The sequence below is a fragment of the Micromys minutus genome, assembly GCF_963924665.1.
Source record: "Micromys minutus genome assembly, chromosome: 20".
NCBI lineage: Eukaryota > Metazoa > Chordata > Mammalia > Rodentia > Muridae > Micromys > Micromys minutus.
In genome coordinates, this window is record NC_137955.1 from 27,894,468 (window position 1) to 27,906,685 (window position 12,218).

Here is a 12,218-nt window from a genome sequence, read left to right on the forward strand (position 1 = left end):
ATCTCACACACAATCTCTCTCTCTCTCTCTCTCTCTCTCTCTCTCTCTCACACACACACACACACACACACACACACACACACACATACACACATACACATTTCCATTACACTGAAATGAATTGGAAAATTATTATGGAGCAATTTTCTCAAAGATTGAAAATTTTCAATCTTTAGGGATGCTCTTTAAGACATAAGTGAACAACTCAAAATAGCTTCAAGAAGTTCCTGAAACTAACTAGGTTGATTAGGTTCCTCCCTTTCACAGTAAAGCTACAGAGAAGATTCTGAGGCTAGACCAGCTTTCTAGAAGAAGCAGAAACAAGTTGAGCTGCCTGGAAGACAATTAGATCAACTGAATCAGTTGGAAAGGACATTCTCCAATATGGTGAACATGCCTTCAGGCTGTGCCAAACATTCCAGGTCCCCAGCTTTTGTGAGCTGGGTGGGCATTAGGAAGACAGCTGTCTTCCTGTCACTTCTGCTCTGTAAGGAACTCCTCACCCACATCTGTATAAGTAACCCTAATAAAACTCATTTTATATCAAGGTAGACTTTGATGGCACCAGTATTTGGTCTGCCATGAGCTTCCTACCATGGATGAGAACACCTGCCCAAGAAAAGTCTTGTCACACATCAAGGGTAGCTGGGCAAAGTCCTCTTTGGAATTCATTCTGCCTCTCGAATCGTGGGATCTGTGAGACATGGGCATATGTTCCTTTGTGCTTAATCTGGAGGCCTGAGAATCAACCTCAGGCAGTGTTCCTCAGGATAGTCACCTACCTTGTTTTTGAGACAATTAAGCTAGACTGCCTATGAGCCAATGAACCCCGAGGTCCTTCAGTCTCTGTCTCTCCAGTGATAGAATTAGGTCTCTAAACAACCAGAGTAGGGGCTATCAGTAAAGCTTTTGCTTGTCAGTGGAATCGATTACCCTAACTGATTCCCTTGCCTGGTCTCAGTTGGAGAAGATGTGTCTAGCCCTGAAGAGACTTTGATGTGCCAGGTTGAGAGGATACCAGGGGGGAGCCTCCCTCCTCTCAGAGGAGAAGGGAAGGAGGTGGAGGAGGGACTATGTGAGGGTGGGGCAACCTGAAATGTGGGCAGGATGCAATGTGAAAAAATAAAAAGAAGTCCCTGCCTTCATGCCTGTATTGTTTTTATTGTTTCATGTTGGATGTTTTTGGATTTTTTTGTTCGTTTTGTTTTTTGCTTATTTTGTCTTTTGTTTTTGTTTTATTATTGTTGTTTTGGGTTTGTTTGTTTGTTTGTTTGTTTGTTTGTTTTAAAGCAGGTTCTTTGAGTTGAATCAAGTATTACTTATGTGGCAAATGGTTTGTAGACTGAACTATCTTCTAGCTCTTATCACTGACTTTTGGAAAGTATTTACTCTGTACACATTTAGATACTTAAAAAGGTATGTGTGTAAGAATATACAGTTTTTCATCTCATATTGAAATATTGTTATTTTTTATCAAATTATCTACATTTTTTAGTATTTACTGTGACATGGGGGCTAGAATATGCACTAGGCTCACCTTCTGTATTGTATTAGCCAGCCTGAAAACTTAAATTAGCAAGGTAACAGACAGCAAATGAGAATGGAACAAAGCTACGAACAGCAGGCTGACTTTATTCCCCTCCTTGTTTCTCTCCACTAGCAATGGGTGTATCACTACAAACAGCAGGCCTGGTGCTAAGTTCTTCTACTTAAGTCTCTAATTATTCAGTTCAGGAACTAAAGTACAGATGAGTGTAATTAAATGCATGCAGACTGAATGTCAGAGAAGGCCCTGTGGTGTTGATTAAGACCCATCCAGTCTGGCTTTTGGCCCATTTCTCCATTATGTTTTAAGATCTGGTGAGACCTCTGTTATAATAAACTTTCACTCAAATGCCATGGAAGGAAATGGGGTCTTATGTGTGATGGACAGTCAGCTCAAGATTATGTCATTTCTCAGGCACATTATTTGAGGAGGGAGCGTAATCTTAGTGTGACCTTAACCATACTCAAAATGACTTCATTTACCGTGTACAATTAAGCACATAATTACCTGAATGGGAACCTTGCCTTGGCCAGCCTCTTCCCTGAATATAGTTCAGTAGGAGACTTCCTCTTCAACTGCAATGTATTCCTCTGGGGATTAATTGTGATGTCTCTTAGAATCTGGCATGAGTACAAGAATTTGGGTTAGTTTTCCAGAATAGAAAGCACAGAAATACCACATGGATCCCCTAGAGCCTAGTTGTAAACCTTACATTGGTGGATAATATAGTGAAGGAATAACCCATTAGGATTCAAGCTTACACATTAAAATTGAAAGTTAAAATGCCTTGACTGTCCGACTTCATGTTTAGTGGGTTTGACAGATGACATACTTATTGAGTGCTGATTGATATGTCTGTGAGGCTGATCTGCCCTATTATGTTATTAATGACACAAGATAATTAATGTTAGTATAATGGGCTTACAGCAAATTGGAAGGTAGAGGCAACGGTGGAAGACGTGTAATATTGTTGATTTAGAGACTGCCTTTCATTCATTCTCCCTCATGTTCAAGGGAACATGTGGCCATGGTCTGTCTGAACTCTTGGAGAACTTGTAAGAAGAATTGAAGATGTTTAAACCCTTACTCTGTATTTTGAGTTCATAGAAATCAACAAAAACCCTTGGCTGGGGCTGAGCATGTTACTGCACAGCAGATGGATGTCCCACAATGTATAAGGCCCTGGACTTGATCCTCAGCACCACAATGAATAAATACAAATAAATCTCATGACACTTTCTATATTTCTTCAGTTTGGTTCATTAAAAAGCTTCCCAAAGAGATTACTGATGTTAACAGCCGTAGTGTCCTTCCGGGGAAGTATGGGCTCAGGATCATTGTCGTTTAATTCATTTATGAGCCTATCACCTCATAAACCATTCTCTACCCAACTCTGAACAGCTGATGATGCTTCAAAAAAGGAGGTGGAGGAAAGATAATGCTAAATGAATAAATATCGCTTCATGAATTCCATTACCTAACTGGGCTATATGAATGAATCATCTAGATATTTAGTAGTAAAACATGGGCTTGATTTCCCAAAGCAGAGTGAATGAAACCTCTCAGTATGATCAATCCCTGGATTACTTCAGTATGATTAATCCCTGGATTACTTCAGGGTCCAGTGTTTGCTTATCTTCTTCCTGTTTTACAAAATTAGTATGACACAGTTTCCACATTTTTTTTCTTGGTTAGGTTTTGAGTTATAGAAAGGACTCTTATTGATGGAAAGAAAGAGCAGGAGAGAGTTGGAGAAAAAAAAACTTTGGAGATCTGGAAAAGTGTTGGCCGGTAACTGGTCTACAGATTGCAATATTTCTCCTCCCTCTGTGTCCCCAAGTCACTGGTCACTTACAGTAGAAGTCCTGAGTCAGACATCTGGACTGACCAAGTCCTCAGTGGTGGTTCTTGCTAGAGACCTTTACTTCTCTTCAGTTTTTAGGTTCTGTTTTCCTCCTAGAGGATGACGGATTTGTCTACAGAAGAGCACCTATGCTTTCCTGAAAGTTAATAGAATATGTGGGAAAAAAAGAACTGATCCTTAGGATGATACAGGAGAGTAAAGACGCTGCTCAAATGAATTCTCTTGTTTCATCAGAGCACAGCTTTTATAAAACTTAATCTTATTTAGCATATATTTTTCTTTCTCCAACCAAAGCTTAATAACCAGTAATTTTTCTGCATATATTTTTGCTTAAATTTTCTCCATAAATAAAGCTTTAACTGGAGTGATTTTTTTAACGTAATAAATACTAGATGTGGTTAGTTCACCGTGAAGCCACAGAAACATAATATTTATATGATCAACACTATAATGGCAGTATCCCAGGTTCTCTCAGATCGAATAATTCTCTATGAAGTAATGTAAATGATCTTCCAGGCTTGGTCAAAATAGAGACCTTCAGAGAATCATGATGGATTTAGTTTACAGTAAAATTGGATCCTTTGGTAAATTGCAATTAAAGAATGACTTACGAGATTAGTAAAGAAAGTTAAGAATTAGATACAGTATCCAATAATTGTCTATTTTATGCTAACCCCTACACCCAGAGTATTAGAATGTCTTTTAAATATCTAGACTTTTCTGTCATCTTTAAAGCTTGAAACCATTCTGCAATCTGAAAGACAATTGTGCCGATGTTGAAACATTGATAGTCACGCTATGAATCAAGGTTGAATGTTTTACCTAACAGAACGAGTTAGCCTGTTCCTGTTACTAACTGCCGTCTTAAAGCATTGGTGTTTCAAATGGAAATGTTCAGGTTAACTGGAATCAGATGGCCTGGGAATAACTTCCAGAACACCTTTTCATGAACTAGAGACAGAATATGCAGAGACAAGCAGAGGTGAGAGCGTGAACACAGGAGCTTTCTTTGGCTCATAGCAGGACATGGACAGCCAGGTGCCTTAATGTTCTCCCGGCACACATGCATGAATAAAGACTTATGAAAACGTCAGGTGCCAGACCGGTGATGATGTCGTATTAAAAATCACCAGTAGGTGGTAACACAAATCCAGACTCCTTGTAAAATAAGCTTACATGTTATTTTTGGTAGGACCTTACTCTGGGCTGAACAGCTAATGAGATCCAGAGCTGTTTATTGGTTACTGCTGAGGAGCCCAATGAAGTAGCTCAGTCATGCTGAGATGCTGCTTGGGTGGTACCAAAATCCCACGTAGCTTCAGAACTTCTTCTGACCCACAATATGTGGGTACTTCCATGAGCCAGAATTGGCCTTTTCCTTGTCTGCATAGGAAAGCCGTTGTGTGGAAATCAGTGGGGGTGATCCCTTTCTTTCCTGATCACATTTTGTTGGCTAGGGAGGAGGGGATGCATACTGGGGAAGCTGGGTGGCATTAGGTCAGGGGCAGATAGGAAGAACTAGCCTTTGTGGAAGGGTCTCAGCCAGCTTGCACAAGGCTGTACTGGGAGGATGGAAGATAAGCAAGCTGAGCAGGTGCAGGGACAGGAAACAGCACTTCCTCCCAGCAATTCTCAGAACTGTTGGAAGCTGTTTACTTCCTATTTTGATACCTAGAGCAACAAGAAACAAGGTCTCCACCAGCATCTCAATGGCCTTGTCCTGAGTTTGTTATCCGCACTTTCTGTCAGGAAACAATTATGATAAGACTCTTGGCACTGCTCTGAAAGTCCCATTTCATGTGTAGGTTTTGATTGATTGTGTTGTTCTGAGGGCTTATTCTGGGATTGATTTATTATCCAGGTTCAAAGAACCTCCATTCTTTATGGGATTGCTTCCATTTTCTTAAGGGGGAGGGGACACTATTCACATCCTAAGCTAAGAGCATTTTTCAGACCTCAAGTTCAATAACTGTAATGGGTCTAGTCATTAATGCCCTCACATCTAGATATATCATGTATGTTGTACAATTGACATCTAATTAAGTGTCCCATAATGGATCTACTTTTGTTCTAAAGTAGAAGTTCTTGAAGAAAAGTCTGGATTGGAAAAGAATCTTAAGAGTTAAGGCTTATTCAGTGAGTTTCTGTACTTCGTCATCCTTTAAGGGCATCCCTTCTTGTCTTCACTGGGAAACCACTTCCCCTTCCAGAGCCTTCACTTTGCAAGGGCCTCCCGGCGATACCATGTTTATTTTGAATCATTGGTTTGATGTTGAACTGGGTCTGCATTTGGGCTCTGCCTGCTTTGGACTGGGAACTTGATTTACTTGGACCCATTTCAAAAATTGTCAACACTCCATGCATTTAGGTGGTGATTATTTCTACAAAAATATGAAATAACAACCACAACTTTATGAGAAGAAAACAGTTTTTTTTTTTTTAACCACACTCCTCAGTGGACAACAGCAAATTTCACATGTAAGGGACAATCTGTATTAAATACTTCTCTTATCTCCTTGTGACTTCTAACAAAACTAAAAGTGGATGCATCTTGTGTGTCTGTGTCTTGAGACACTGTTCACATAGCAAATGCTTTTCTGAATAGAAATGAACAGGATAAGATTTGCCTTGCTTAGAATAAGGGATCCAGTTATCCGAAGCTTGTAAGTATCACCCCTCATGGTTTTCTCTTTTACCCTTATATACTTGAGCAATAACCAGGGAAGCAGGAGAGTAGAGTGCTGTGGACTTGGTTTCCCTAAAAAGAAAAGAAATTTGACCATTGTAAAATCCAGAGTTGTATTGGGTTCTGGGAAATACCACCTCAAATTCTGAGGATTTGGATACTTAGATAAAGATCTGATACTTAGATAAAGTAGCTGAGGCACACATGATTACACAAACAAATTGGGAGTCAGTGACAGTCGTACAAGAGCAATGTGGTCACATTTGGTGAGCTCTATTTATGAAGTTAATTAGCTATGGTCTAACTGAGGCCACAAACGGAAGTTCCCACCATCACTGTTGTATTATACTTAAATCTCTACTGTCTAAAAGAAGTGGGACACAGTAGTTTTTCTGAAAACTTGTCAATGTTTTCTGTTAATAAAGTTAAGTATCTTTCATTCAGTACTTAGTGGAATGATAAGTCACATTTATATCATCACTTGACAAAAGCAAAGAAAAAAATATGGAGTTTTGGTGCTGGTGCCCAGTGTTACTTCAGTGCTGGTTCTAATCTGCTGGAGTCGTTTTCCTTTGTTAGGAAATCAACAAAGCCAGACAAGGCCAGTGTTTCTGCTCAGGGTCTGCTTGTCTTCTGTATTAGACTCACAGATGAATGTGTAGCATTAAAATGCAGAGGGTTGGGCCTACATGGCTCTTTGGATCATCATTTTAAGGGAGGGCCTAGAATGGCTATTTGTAACCTTGTAAGTGGTTCCTATACCATCCCTCAGGTATCCTATACCATCCCTCAGGTATCCTATACCATCCCTCAGGTATCCTATACCATCCCTCAGGTATCCTATACCATCCCTCAGGTATCCTATACCATCCCTCAGGTATCCTATACCATCCCTCAGGTATCCTATACCATCCCTCAGGTATCCTATACCATCCCTCAGGCCTCATTCTGCCCTTCAGTCTTCAGTCTCACTGATGGTGTTTCATGGTGGAACATACAAGGTCCCTCTGCTTCTTGAGACTAAAAAAAAAAAAAACAAGTTGGGGCATTTCGCCTATTTTTCTTCTTTTCTTCCTTCCTTCCTTTCCTTCCTTCCTCCATCCTTCCTCCCTCCCTCCCTTCTTTCTTTCTTTCCTTCCTTCCTTCCTCCTTCTTTTCTTTTAGAGATAAAACACTTTGGATTCCCAGCTCTTCTCAGTTGGCAGCACTGCCTATAACAAGCAGATAAATTAAAACAGTGGCCCTGGGAGAGCCTCATAACTTTTGACAGCAAAACCATCTAGCACTGCATCCCTCATGGGGTCACTTTCAGACCCACCATCCTTTCTTTCTCTTTGTGGGCAAAGGTCCAGCCTGTGCTGAGCCTCATGAAGCCAAGTGACTCAGCTCTTTGCAAGTCTTCCGTTCAAGGAGAATTTGCTTCTTCTTTGACTCCTGCAGACTAAACATTCAAATTACAAGCCACATAAAACCATTTGGTAGGGATGGCAGCTAGGGAAAGTCAGTTCACAATCTGACACCTCATAAAGCCTGATTTTAGAATGTGTGGGACTTGGTGTGTATTATTTATTTCTTTGGTCTTAGGCAGGCACCTGGATGTGGATTTTTTTTCCTGTGTGTAGATTTTTCTCTTTCTGGCTGACAAAACAAAATAGGGTCCAATTAACGTCTCCCCTTTAAACACTTTATGGTCTTTGCCTCACTTTTTTTTTTAACTGGATGAACTAGGATCATTACAAACATGAAGCCTCCGGAGGAGCCTGGGCACAGCCAGATGCATTTGAACTTGAGTTTCCGCTCTCCGACATTCAAAGGGATTGCTCTGAAACAAGGGGAGTTTGCTACTGCATAGGACACCTGGCAAACAGCAGAGTCAATGTCCCTTGTTAGGACAGAGGCAGTGCTACTGGCACCGCTGTGGATGCCTTCTGTGGGTATGTTACATCCCATTCACGGCCTTTGGTGTTGCGGTATCTAACAGTTTTTTTGTTTTTAAGTAAAATATTCCATTAATATACAGCTGGAGGTTGGGAGACCTGAGTTTTTGTTCTGTTTCTTCTATTAATAATTCTCATTCCTTTTGAGAACACTTTACATCTTAGGATCTTACTAAATAAGAATAAGAAATGTATCCTGGGCCAGCAAGATGGCTCAGTGAGTGAGGGTTACCAAACCTGGCTACTTGAGTTTGATCCTCTGAATCTATATGATGGGCTGAGACAACCCATTTCTACAAGTTATTCTCTGTCCTCCACACACTCTATGGTATGTGCACACCTTCACCTATACATGTACACAATAAATACATGAATAAATATAAAAACCATATACATGCCATACCTACCTTGCATAGAATTTTTGAGAGTAACATTAATGTATAGTTTGAATAGTCATGGGAATTGGGAGCTACCTGGTAAGAAAAAAAACTAAACTAGAAATATTTATTTTAATTCTAATTATGCAGAGCTTTCATTTTGTATGTATTTCTGCATTCTGTTGGATTTGAATAAAGATTTTGTGCTGATTAGACTAGAGAATCTTTGCTCCTCTTAGCGTTAGAAAAATATCCAGTTTTGATATCTCCTACTCTAATTATTCAGACTTCTTGGCACTATGACCTAGAAAAAAAATGACATAGATCACAAAGCAATAAAAATGTAGAAACAAAGTTCACACAGAAAAGATAATTGGGAATATTCAAAACCTAGACAAAGAATTGGTTTAACTGTTGTCGTGGTTACAAAGGTCATTACCACCAGCCCTGGGAAGCTATGGGAGACAGCATGTTTCACACAATGGATGGTGAAGCCTTTTAGAGAAGCAAATTCAGTAATGGAAGCTTTATCTTTTAGGTCAGTGCCTTTCACACGCTTACAGTTGTTCAAAAAGAGATGTAATTCTGCTTCAAAAGCCTATAGTTGAGGAGGTCATAGGCCCTAACCGGAAACATACTGATGTTCTGCTAAAGGGATCTGACATCAAGCCTTCTTCTAAGTATCTACAGTTATAGACAACTGATACTCTCACCTTGACTCAGAGAAGATTCTTTTTTGCAGTAAGCAATGGAAATTTATGACTGGTCAAAATGCTGAGAATAAGTGACAATTGAGTATTCAGCCTTGGGACTGCTATGTTACCCACGGAACCCAGGAAACATAGCAGAAGAGAAGGCAGAAAGGCTGTAAGATCCAGGGCATAGATAGGTGTGACACAAAGAGCCATCTTCTAGATATGACACAGCCATTGCCATCATAAACACACAGCAGATGTGGCTGCCCACCTAAGACCTGCACACACACAAAAGACATGAAAGGAGAAAAGGGACAAGCTGGAAAGCCATCCGATGGGAGTGAAGGACAGTAAGTGATGGAAGATATAATCATATTACAGTGTCTATATGTGTAAAATTGCAAAAATATGTATAATGATCTGCATATATATCCATTCAAATAAGTTGCATATTAGCATAGAGTGAATAAAATTTTTACCTTGATATGAAAAGGGAAGTTTATGCTACATGTGTCACATGGTTTAACGAAGTAGTGCTCAGTAAATCACAGATGTAAAGGAATTGTTCAAGAGCACTAGAGAAGAGTGCTTCTTTGTTTTAAAGGAAACGGCAACAGGAAACGTATTGAAAAGCATCATAGTGTAGTCCCGATTCTGCCCCATGGTATTCGCTGCTTGCAGAAAAACAAATACAATAGTAAGAACTATGTCTTATTGCATTAAGATTGAGAAAGGCTATTCCTTCTCAATGGGACCGAACAATCTTTCTTCGGAAAGACTACGAGTTCATTCCTCAATTGATAAATAAATTATTGAGACGTAACAAATATTGCACAGCGATCAAATGGTTCTGGGTTTCTTTAAGATGTGCCAGTCTGGGAAAAGAAAGAGGATGCACTGCAAAGAGATGCTGGATTTAGTTACTAGAATGTTCTGGAAAGAGAAACTTTTGTGGGAAAAAAAGTAAGGACTTTGTAGCACTCATTCTTTTTTTTTTAATTGAACAATTTTATTTTAAAAAACAAAGATAAAATGTGCAGATTTTAAGCATTTTTGCATAAAAGTATACAAATACATTTTTGTGAGGATGCAGAGCAGAGCCTGGCCCATCTGCCACCTGGAACGGCATCTCGTAGAGGCTGAGCAACTGGTGGGTGGGAGACCTGGGCTGCCAGGGAGCAGAGAGATCTCGGCAGAATGCACACGGAAGGAGCACCCCCTGCCTTGCCCAGCCCCGCCCTGTCTGATCCAGCAACCAGGAATAGAACGTTGGAACTTCTGTTCCCACCCAACGACTCTGAGGCATAGAACATGGCTCGACCCATCTGCCACCTGGACCAGTGGAGATCCAGGGACACAGACCAGATACAAGGAAAAGGCAAGAACATATCACTGACAACAAAATGGCAAGAGGAAAGCAAAAGAGTATATCCTAAGGAAACCAAGACAACCTGGCAACATAGAACCCAGCTCTCTCATAACAGAAAACATCGGAATTCCAAACACTCCAGAAAAGGAAGACACAGACCTGAAATCATACCTCAAGATGCTGATAGAGATACTTAAACAAGAACGGGAGGAAAAGCAAAAAGATTCAGAAGCTTTTAAAGAAGAAACAAGAAAAACACTCAAAGAACTCAAAGAACTAGAGAAAAACAGAATCAAAGAGATGAAGGAATGGAAGAGGGAATTTAAAACGGAAATTGACACAATAAAGAAAACACAAAAAGAGATAACCCTAGAGGTAAAACACCTAAAAAAGAAATCAGGAATCACAGAAGCAAGCATTTCCAATAGATTACAAGAGATTGAAAAGAGAATCTCAGGGGCAGAAGACAACATTGTAAACATAGACAAATAAGCAAATAAGCGAGAGAAGATACAAAAAACAAAAAGCTCCTAACCCAAAATGTCCAGGAAATCCAAGACACAATGAGAAGACCGAACCTAAGGATAATAGGAATAGAAAATGGAGAAGAGTATCAACTAAGAGGCACAGTAAATATCTTCAACAAAATCGTAGAAGAAAACTTCCCTACCCTCAAGAATGAGATGACCACGAGCATAAAAGAAGCCTTCAGAACTCCAAATAGGTTGGACCAGAAAAGAAATACCTCCCGACACATAATAGTAAAAACATCAAGTGCCCAAAGCAAAGAAAGAATACTAAAAGCAGTAAGGGAAAAAGGTCAGGTAACATATAAAGGCAGACCAATCAGACTCACACCCGATTTCTCAACAGAGACTATGAAAGCTAGAAGAGCCTGAACAGACATCATGCACACCCTAAGAGAACACAAGTGCCAGCCCAAGCTGCTATACCCAGCAAAACTATCAATCACCATCGATGGAGAGATGAAGATATTTCAAGACAAATCAAAATTTACACAATATCTGACCACAAACCCAGCACTACAACGAATTATAGGTGGAAAACCCAATACAATGAGGGAAAATACAGCCTAGTAAAAACAAGAAAACTCCTAAACAAGAAAACTAAAAGAAAAAAAAAGACACAGACACAACTCAACCCACAAAAGCAATAATGGCAGGAAACAGAAACAACTATTCCTAGATATCTATTAACATAAATGGACTCAACTCCCCAATAAAGAGACATAGGCTATCAGACTGGATACATAAACAAAATCCAGCCTTTTGCTGCATACAGGAAACTCATCTCAGAGACAAAGACAGACACTATCTCAGAGTTAAAGGGTGGGAAAAAAACTTCCAAGCAAACAGCTCCAAGAAGCAAGCTGGAGTGGCTATTCTAATATCTAATAAAGTAAATTTCCAACCAAAAGTTTTCAAAAAAGATAAGGAAGGACACTTTTTACTCATCACCGGGGAAACCGGTCAGGAGAAACTCTCAATCCTTAACATATATGCTCCAAATAAAAAAGCACACACATTCATAAAAGAAATCCTACTAAAGCTCAAAAAATATATTTCACCTTACACAATAATAGTGGGAGACATTAATACCCCACTCTCACCAATGGACAGATCATGGAAACAGAAACTGAACAAGGACACTGCAAAACTAGCAGAGACTTTGAACCAACTAGAATTAATAGATATATACAGAACATATTATCCTAATGAAAAAG